Source organism: Triturus cristatus, chromosome 9 (genome assembly GCF_964204655.1).
Source record: "Triturus cristatus chromosome 9, aTriCri1.1, whole genome shotgun sequence".
NCBI classification, from domain to species: Eukaryota; Metazoa; Chordata; class Amphibia; order Caudata; family Salamandridae; genus Triturus; species Triturus cristatus.
In genome coordinates, this window is record NC_140592.1 from 1,284,979,525 (window position 1) to 1,284,990,245 (window position 10,721).

Here is a 10,721-nt window from a genome sequence, read left to right on the forward strand (position 1 = left end):
TTCAGGATTGTTAAGGCCTGCCATAGGAGTGACTTATAGGTTACCAGGTGTCCCATTTAAGGTTAGGTATAGGTACACTACACCTAAGTAAGAGGTGGTTACACCAACTTACCCCAGCTGAGGGATCAGCCAGTTGTGTCAAATTTGTTAGGCCAGGCCAGGGGTGACACAATACATGCTTCAGCCCCTGGTAGGCCTTAGATACACCAATGCCCTGGGTACCTAGTGTACACTGGTACAGGGGCTCACAGGGTGATCCACTTCCAATTGGTTATGCACCTAGGGTGCATAGTGTAAATTTAGTAGAGAGAACAGCAGGCTGGGGGTCTGATTGGCAGGCCCACAGCCTCAATATGTCAAAAACCAGTGAAGCAAAAAGCTAAAATTTGGGGTGACCATAGGATAGCAGACCCTACTCTCCTACAGTGATGCAACAAAGGATAGGCATGTCTCCAATGTCATGAAGGAATTGAGGAGGCTTCTTTGCTGCATACCGGCCCACCTGCAATCCAGCAATATATGTGACTACAAAATGCTGAGAGAGTATAAATCTGACACCAATATGTTTCCCTAGCTACTTCTTTTTTTTTTGCAAAGAAAGAAGTTTAACATTAAATAATTAAAAAGTTCTATGATGGCACTGGCCGGGAAGTAGAGTTTGTCCTCACCCAGAAGTTGGTCAACTAACACACTTGATTTTGACCAATCCTCCTCCTCCTCCTCTTCCTCCTGTGCTGTTTCTGGAAAGGTGTAATTGTGTGGTATGAAATGTTGCTTCATTTTTTATCATAGTCAATCTCTCCATATTTTGAGGTGAGAGGCTGATCCTTCTTACTGTAAGAACTACACCAGCTGCCCTGAAAACTTGCTCAGCAGACACATTGGCTACAGGACAAGCCAGATAATTTACTGCCAGCCTGCTGAGGCCTGGCCACTGGCGCATCTTCCCATACCAATTTATCAATGGGTTTTGATCTGCATACACTTCTGGATGGTCACTGGTGCTGCCACTTTCTCAGCCTCTTTTGCAATCACCTCTGCACTGGACTTAATCCCTGCCATTTGATACCAATACAATGTAGATGTTTTAGTTCTGATCCTTCTGTTGCTGTTGTTGCCGGTGTTCTGGTTGCTGGTGTTGTTGGCTGCTGTGAGACAAGACTTCCCTCTCTGTAGTTGAAGGGGGTACCCAAGAACTGCGGGTTGGGACTCTAACGTCCAGCCATTCTAATTCCAGGTCTCCATCTTTCTCAACAATCCAGCTTTTGTACTTTGAAACATCCCCTTCTGAAAAATAAATGAAAGTGGGCTGAATTATTTGGTACTATGGATCAAGTTGTGTGGTACATATGTACTCTTCGGATGAGATGATGTCATGTTGCAGCCTTGTATTACAAGTCAAGTAAAGGACTAAGCTCTCAACTAGGGGTAGGCAGAATTTGCGAAAGTGCCTTTCGCAAAATATCGCGAAACTGCACAAAAATCTCCACGATCACGCTAAATTTCACGTGATCACGGAGATTTTTGTGTGCTGAATTAAAGCGTTACTGAATTCCTGTTGGAGTTTCATTTTTGTGACAGGAGCATCATGCCAGAATGAATCCTGCCCTGCATATTTACCCAAGAAGATGCCACCGTTTTGTGCAATACCTCTACTCAACTGGAGTACTTTCTACTGGCTAATCAGTAAGTGCTACCTCGTTGGGTAAATGTATAGTGCTTTTCCCACACTACAGCTGCATAAAGGGCCAGAAGAGTTGTCTACGGTGACCATGTGTGTCTCTAACGTTGCCACCACGCCGATGGGCCCCGGGGTCCCTCGAGTCAGCCGTCCATCGCAGTTCACATGCCTCTTGTTTATAAAGGGCCAGAGACCGATCAGAGCAGCAGATGAGGAGACAGAACCTCCTGGCGTCAGGAGCTACAAGGGGATTGCGCTCGAGAAAGTCGTGGATGCACAGAGCTCCATCAAGGATCACAGCTAATTTTTGACGGTAGATGTGGGGAGAAAAGCACACCTGCCCAGCCTCGACCTAGCTCCCGAATGTTTTGTGCTGATTAATGCGTTACTGAATTTGAGCTACAACTCGGGCACTTGCTTTATTTATATCTGTAAGGGCTTCCTGTTGAGGTTTAATTTTTGTGACAGGAGCATCGTGCCAGAATGAATCCTGTCCTGCACCTGCATATGTCCGTTCCGGCCGCGCATCGCGGAAGTTTCGACATTTTGCTGCTAACTATAACTGGTGAACTTCTGGTTTTTTTTATTTCGAAATGTTAATATTATCACTGACATATTCACCTAACTATAACATTACTTTAACCTTTGTTTTCTCTGTGAATTTCGAAGTTTAAAAAAAACAAAAAAACTATTTTTTATCACACTTAACTATATTGTTACTTTAAACTTTGTATTTTTTCAGTGAATTTCTAGGGATTTTTTAACGTAAAGTAATACTTATTTACCAAACGTAAATGCAACCACCCGCTGTGCACGTCCTTTCGCATGCATGGTGGGGGGGTTGGCAGCAGGGCCTGCAGCCAACACCCCCCCTTACATCCAACCCAACGCTATGCACAGCCATAGGCCGTGCGCTGCGGGGGTTGGCCATAGGGCCTAGCCCTGGGTCCCCATCCCCCAAGTACGTTTGCGTTTTAATTAAAGGAGAGGGGGCCACGCAGCCCCCCTCCGAGCCTTGTTTGGCCCTGGGGACCCCATACCCCAGGGCCGTTAGTAAAAATATAGTGGAAAGGGGCCACGCAGCCCCCTTCCAGAACCGTTATAAGCCCCAGGGACCCCATCCCCCAGGGACCCTTATTTCTGTAAAGGACGGGGGGCACAGTCCCCCTCCCCATGTCTTGTTAGGCCCTTGGGGACTCCCTCCCCCAGGGCCATTTCTAAAACTAAAGGGGAGAGGGCCATGCAGCCCCCCTCCCCGGTCCGTTATGAGCACCGCGGACCTCATCCTCAGGGACCACTTATTTAAATAAAGGGCGTGGGCCATGAGGCCCCCTTGTTAAGCCCTGGGGACTCATCCCCAGGCCATTTCTTAAAATAAAGGGGAGGGGGCCAATTGGCCCCCTCCCCTAGACATTATTGTCCCTGTGGACCCCAACCCCCTCTCCACAATCCTCTTCAGGCCCTGGGGACCCCAGTGCTGTCTAATATTTCAAGGGGAGGGGTGCGTGGCCCCACTCTCAGAGCCATTTTCAGCCCCGGGGACCCCATCCCTCAGCGTCATTGTTTAGGAGAAGAGGGGCATGCAGCCCCACTCCCTGGGCTGATTTCTGCCCTGGGACCCCACCCCCTGGGGCCCGTCGTAATTTAGGGGGAGGGGAGCCCGTGGCCCCCCTCTCCAGTCCCCGGGGACCACATCCTCCAGGGTCCAGCACAATTTTCATGGCAAGGTGGGCACACGGCCCCCCTCCACAGGCCGACTTTGGCCCCAGGGACCACATTTCCCGGGTCGCAGTGTTATACTTAGCGGGAGGGGGAGGGGCACACGGCCCACTCCCAGATGGATTTTAGCCCCGGGACCCCAGCGCAATTTTCTTGGGGAGGGGGCACACAGCCCCCTCCACATGCAGACTTCCACCCGGGAACACCATCCCCTTGGCCTCGGTGTCAGCACAATTTTCATGGGGAGGGGGGCACACGGACTGACTTCGGCCACAGGACCCCAACCCCTTGGGGCCCGGCACCATCCTTAGAGCAGAGGGGGCAAGTAGGCCTCCTCCCCAAGCCAGACCCCATCCCCAGAGGCCGGATAATTTTCATGGGGAGGGGAGCATGCAGCCCCACTGCCCAGGCTGACTTTGGCCCCAAGGACCCCATCCCTTGGGTCCTGCTCAATAAAAGTTGGGCGATCCAGTGCCCACCCAAGGCACCCACTATACTCCCGTTTGGGGCTGCAGGTGGTGCCCCAATGCCCCAGCGGCCACAGTCGGCTCCCCGCATAAAGCAGGAGGCGGCAGTACTCCTGCCCACAGGAAGCAACTAATAATGCTGCTCCCTGCGGGAAGGATCAATCTTTTCATCTGTTTCCCTGCCTGCCTCAGTGCAGGGAAAAACATGAAAAGTCTGCTCCCAGTCGGCAGGAGCATTTTTTGAGCTTCCACCCACTGGAAGTGGACTTTGTGTTTGCTCCCGCTTGGCAGGAGATTTGAAAATGCTCCCACTAAGCAAGAGCTAACACAGGTTTCCCTGCCCACACCGCTGCAGGCAGAGAAACTGCTATATCCCAGGGGTGGACTCCCTTTTGCATAGCCTGAGAGCCGGCCCCGAGGATAGGGTCCCCAAGCCATTAATGGCTCAGGGAGTTGGGCCACGCAGCCCCCCTCCCTTCAGGTAATCGGCCCGGGGGTGGGCTCCCTAGGGCCTTCTCAGGCTCAGGGAGGGGGGTCGCACAGCCCCCTCCATAGTTACCTAAAGTTGTTTGTCCTCGGAGGTGGGCCCCGTGGAGCCTCTCGGCCCCCTTCCAATAAAAAGGGATTTTAGCTCCTGGGGTGGGCTCCTAGTACTTTGAAGCTTGGAATGCAGGCTACATGCCCCACCTCCACATAAAAAGTAATATCAGCCCCAGAGTGGGCGCCCTGGGGCCTTTGTAGGCTCGGGTGGGGGGCCATGCAGCCCCCCTGACCTTTATGAAATCATCCCCAGGGATAGGCTCCCCGGAGCATGACATAATTAAATGTGGCCCGGCCGCCATGTTATTTCCTGATCCCACAAGAGTCTTTTGGGATAATGCCATTATTGTTCTGTTTTTTTACCCCAGGGGAGGTCCCTCTGGGTCCCCCCATAGGAACTAGGGGTGCCCCTTATACTATTATATTTATTATTTCAGGACAGTGGACTAAGTCCCTGAGTCGTGTAATTGCTGCCAGCAACATTTTTCACATGTTGATGACTGCCAATCAGAGCTTTCACCGGACATCTTCACAGACTTCTTCAGAGGAATTTGTTCCAGAGTTGCCCAGTTCCGTCTATGAGTGGTTCCGATGTCACGTCACCCCTATGCACACGGCATCCCTTGTGCAGGTAACCTGGTTCCTGGGGCATCCATGGGTGGGGTGGCTCTCCAACCTTCCATCCTACGAAGGGTTTCTTCGGGGTCCTCTAGGAAGAGTCCTTTTTCTTTAAAACTGCGACTTCTCCATTGACTTTTGTTGGGGACGCGCCTGTGTTTCCACTCTGCACACGGCCTCCTTGGGGTTCCTGGGTACGTACAGTGGGTGGTTCCTTGTTCTCACAGCTCTTCTAAGTCCTTTGATCCAAGTATCATTCTCCCTTGTAGTTCGCATTCCACTTATTTAGTATATGGGTTGGTCTCCCCCTGGAGCCCAGTGTATGTTTGTGCTACTTACCTGATTTCTTTGAAGTGTTCTGATGTGCATTACTGATATCTCCAGATAAGAGATATACCAAGGAATAGTGATTGTGCAATAAATATCCTTATTTTTCATAAACACTCTGTGGTTTCTTTTCTAACCTACACTACAGATAAAAGTTGGTCTAACAAACTGCTCTACACTCCTTCAAGATAAGCCTGAAGGCTTCTCTCCACAGCTACCACTTAGAGAGCTTTCAAAGGTTATCAAAGACCACTAAAATCTCCATAAGATTTGCCTTGATTAGTGCAGGGTGCATCACCCTTTCAAGGGGCACCATATACTAGGCCAGCCTCCTACAATATGACAACAGGAGACGCCCAGATTGAAGGGCCGTTGTTATATTGTTCAGAGGCACCTGTCAGTCTTCTTGGGAGAGATCTTATGAGTAAGCTGAATATGACCATCTCTTTCTTGGAAGATGGGCCGATGGTATGTTACACACCTGGTATCACACCAGGTAAAAAATTGTCACTTATAGCTCATGAGGACTTGGGACAACAGGCCAGAGGAAATCCAGTGAATACAGAGGCCTTTTTGCATTGAAATATTTTTTGATAGCGCATACACCAGCGCTCCTGGGAAAGGCAGTGCAGATACCGAAAGAACTATTGTTTAGGTCCGAGAGACCGGTCGATCCCATAGAAGAACCTTAAGTGGTGTTAGAGATAATGGTCCGTGAAATAAAGTCACATTCTGCATTAACGATAGCATTTGATAGGAGACAAGTAACGTTGGCATTTGTAGTATTTACGAATCCAGAGGCCAAATTGAGAGACATATCAGATGAAGAAATGTTTGACGACAGCCCATCAATTGAGACAGTGGTATTTCAAATAGATATTCCTATGAGAGTGCAGTTTGCAATATAGGACAGGGCCAGAACATGCACAAGATAGTACAATGAGAGAAACGGATTTGGCAAGGGAACCAGAGAGTCTATAGACAAAGGGACCACACGATGTGGGGCTGATCAAGGGAGTGGAACCTGTGGAAAATGACATTGAAACCAGAGCTATACTGCCCAGGGCACGTCAGTATCCCTTATCCAAAGAAGCAGGAGAAGGCATCTTTCCCACAATACAGGCGTCTCTTGAGCAGAAAGCAATATATGAGAACATCACTCTGTAACACGCCCATTTATCCTATAACAAAGGCTATTGGGGGAACTTGGAGGATGATTCAAGATTTCCGCCCCTGAATGATATCGTAATACCAGAATTACCGGTGGTAACCGACCCATCAGTTATACTGTCAAACATTCCTACAGATGCCATCTATTTTTCAGTAATCGATTTGAAAAATGCATTCCACTACACCCGGCTAGTCAATATCTTACAGGATATACGGACAGACAGACTTAGTATTGCTATGGAAGGCTCCCACAGGGCCATTGGGAGTCCCTGAGTATCTTTAACAGGACAGTGAAAAAGGATTTAGGAAATGTAACATGCAAAAGCAGCCATTTCCAGTATGTGGATGGCATTTTGGTGTGCAGCCCCACTGAAGATACATGCAGGGAGGACACCATTGGTCTTCTTTGCGTACCTGCAGACAAAGGACACAAAGTGGACAAAAACAAATTGCAATATGTGCAGACAGAAGTTCACTATTTGGGACAGATCATATCCGAAGAGGGTGACTCCCGACAGAGCAGAAAGCATCAGAAACATGCCCACGCCCACCACCACAAAACAAATGCAGCCGTTCCCGTGACTCTGCATTATGGGTATTTGATTCTGCCACCCTGCCTGCACCACTTCTGACTGCTCTAAAACAGGTTCATACCAATGGGAAATAAAATAAACTGGACTGATGTAAGAGAGACAGCATTTCGGAAGCTAAGGAAGGCAATCACAAATGCTCCAGTGTTAGGAACACCAGACTACACCAAACCATCCTACCTCTTCTGTCATTGTGATGGCGTGACGAGGACGGCCGTACTGACTCAAAAGACATCAACGGGGCACAAACCAATTGCCTATCACAGTGGGCAGCTAGATCCCGTTATGAAAGGTCACTGCACATGTGAGCAAGCACTGGCTACAGCAGCATTTGCAGTCCAGGAAAGCCCCACAATAGCGACAGGCCCACCGTCAACACTGTCTGTAGAGTATGTGGTATTAGCTATTTTACAAAGAAGCAAGGGCACCCTCACAACTGTCCTTCCGGGTTTCACACTGAGTTGTATATCCATAACTTGGCACTCCGTCAATTTCCTTGCAGACCCTCCTTGATGAAGTGCAGGCAGGTCAGGAGTCGGGTCATCACATGACTCTCGGGTGTAGTCAAGACATGCGCAGAAAGGTTCTCATCTGCTTCGGCGGCCTCCATCTTTAGCACTGTGGCCTAATAGGCCCGAATGTTAACTAAGAGAAAATAGATATAACAGCAATTAAAATATAGAAAAGAAGTTTCTAATGTTTTTCCCTGCACTAATCCGAAGGCATATTAGTATTTTCCTAGCTGTAGCAACATTTAAAGCCATAATACTCACCTTATGACATCCTGGGCCACAATACAACCACAAGGCAACACAAACTATGCAATTTTACTCTATTCACTACTCCAACATAATCCAAAGTTAGTTTGCGTAACATTATTAGTTAATTTAACTTTGCCATGCAAAATAGCAATTCAGTCCCACGTGTAATTCGTGTTTATCAAAATGCAATATGTTGGTTAGTAACAAAATCCACATCAAACGGTTTATTCAATTAAGGTTAGAATGTTAAGTAAAGTTACATTTTATGCAAATTAGAGTAGGTATACAAAAATTTGTTTTACCTGCTCCATCAGTAGAAACGCCTACAACTCTTCGAGCAGGCAGAAGACCCATTCCTTTTTCCGTGTGTTTCAGGGGTAATGGAACAGTCCCGGTCGGAGAGAACATCAACTGCAACGTCACAAAATTCACCTCCAACATACAATGGGGCTCCTCCAGTCTAAGAGATTTTTATTGAAGTTGTGGCAAATGGCTTTGTACACGACTCCCTTCAGGTTGGAAAGGCCTCTGCTCTTTAGTGACTGAGTCCCTCTTTGGTGATTCCAGGAATTGATATTTTTGTACTGCATGATTATCCCATGAGCCGTCCAACAACCTTGTTGCATCATCATCGGAGGAAGAGAGCTGCAAAGTATTATGGCACTACAGCCTGGAAAGACATCCCACAGGAGCTAAGGGTATTTAATGATGCCCAAACCTTCTTCGAGAGCATCCTTCCATTCGTTCAAGCAAAAGCAACTGCATGGTGGTTACAAAAAACTTGTTGGGAACTATTAAAGGCTATAAATGCCACTGAGGATGTCTTCAATGCCATCAAAGGAGAACTGTGAGCCTTGAGAGTTATGGTTATGCAACATAGATATGTGTTGGCTTTGATAACGGCAATAGAAGGAGGAGTATGTACCAAGATTCACATGGCCTGTTGCACTTACATCCCAGCTACAAACTTTGCACACCTTACAAAATAAGATGGTGAATGAGGGGGGAGCCCCCAAAGAGTGGTTCATGGGGTGGTCTGCTTTGGTACCATCTTGGATTTTGGGATTCTTTAAGACCGTGTTTCCTATTTTGGTGATGTTGTGGCTGATATCTGACTCATCCAGATAGTGATAGGAAGTTGCAAAGAGTCAGATATTAGGGGGAATGTTCACTACTACATTAGTCAATAGAGTTCAGGATATTGAGTAGAATGTGTACACAGTGATGACTAAGCAATAGGGAAGGTGAGGAAGTAGTTGAAAATTCAACTAAAGGGGGGAGTGTTATAATGAATGTGGAAACCGAAGAAGGACTACTCATGTCAATGAAAGCACCAGCAGATGTACGTGTTAAAGAAGAAATACAGGACTAAGCTGTCTTTGGTAGCAGAATAAAAAAAGAGCACAGATAGAGTCCTGACCCGATTTGACAATTAACAGCTTCACTATATGCACAAGTGGTATTTGACACCGTGCGATACGACAACAAGTATAAGGCAATTTGTCGCAATTAATTACTGCTTTTTCCTTGTGGTTATGGAAGCAAAAGAAGTGATTTTCAAGAGAAAGGGAAGAAGAGGATTTTATGGCTATCCTCCACGCAAAGCAAGAGGGCGTGGGGATGATGGATTGGCAATATATACCACTATGAACACTGCTATTGTTTTTTTTTATCACATGTTGACATGTCACATTTATGCATTTGTGGGAGCTTTAGTATTTTATTGGCTGCTGTAGGAAAACAATACAGAAAGGTCAGCATAATCCTCGCCTCCCAGTCCTTAATAGAATTGAAACGTTCCTTTACTATAGCTCAGAAATGTTTAATTTGTGCGAAAGGAGCACCGGACGGTTGGGAAGGGCCCACACAGCATTGGTGCAAGGGCACCAGAAAGATCACGGCCTTAAGGATTGGCCATCAGATCAGCTTGGTTCCAAAAGACCAATCAGATCACTGCAAAAAACGAGAAGCAACCACGTAAGGGCCCGCTCTGCTGGACTGGAAAGAATCCTCCAGTCACTTGGGCTACCACAATTTATATTGATCACAGAAGCTCTCTAAGGGTGGGAGCCGCAAATGACCAATCACCTCTTGACGTTGTGTTGACTGCTGATAAAGAGCCACCAGACCCTGGAACATAAAGATCATTGAGTCACAGACTGCCCTGAAGGAGGGCACACCTTATATTAGCCTGAGGGAGGGCACACGTCATATTGGCCTGAGGGTGGGCACACGTTATATTGGCCTAAGGGAGGGCCCACGTTATATTGGCCTGAGGGAGGGCCCACGTTGTATTGGCCTAAGGGAGGGCACACATTATATTGGCCTGAGGGAGGGCACACGTTATATTGGCCTAAGGGAGGGAACACGTTATATTGGCCTAGGGGAGGGCACACGTTATATTGGCCTAAGGGAGGGCACACGTTATATTGGCCTGAAGGAGGGCACACGTTGTATTGGCCTAAGGGAGGGTACACGTTATATTGGCCCGAGGGTGGGCACACGTTATATTGGCCTAAGGGAGGGCCCACGTTATATTGGCCTGAGGGAGGGCCCACGTTGTATTGGCCTAAGGGAGGGCACACATTATATTGGCCTGAGGGAGGGCACACGTTATATTGGCCTAAGGGAGGGAACACGTTATATTGGCCTAAGGGAGGGCACACGTTATATTGGCCTAAGGGAGGGCACACGTTATATTGGCCTGAAGGAGGGCACACGTTGTATTGGCCTAAGGGAGGGTACACGTTATATTGGCCTGAGGGAGGGCACACGTTATATTGGCCTAAGGGAGGGCACACGTTATATTGGCCCGAGGGAGGGCACAAGTTATATTGGCCTGAGGGAG

General features: G+C 47.9%; 1 pseudogene; it reads left to right on the forward strand.

Annotated features, from left to right (window-relative positions):
- The first annotated feature begins 3,926 nt into the window (after window positions 1-3,926).
- On the forward strand, window positions 3,927-8,862 carry LOC146799779 (uncharacterized; annotated as a pseudogene).
- The last annotated feature ends 1,859 nt before the right edge of the window (window positions 8,863-10,721 follow it).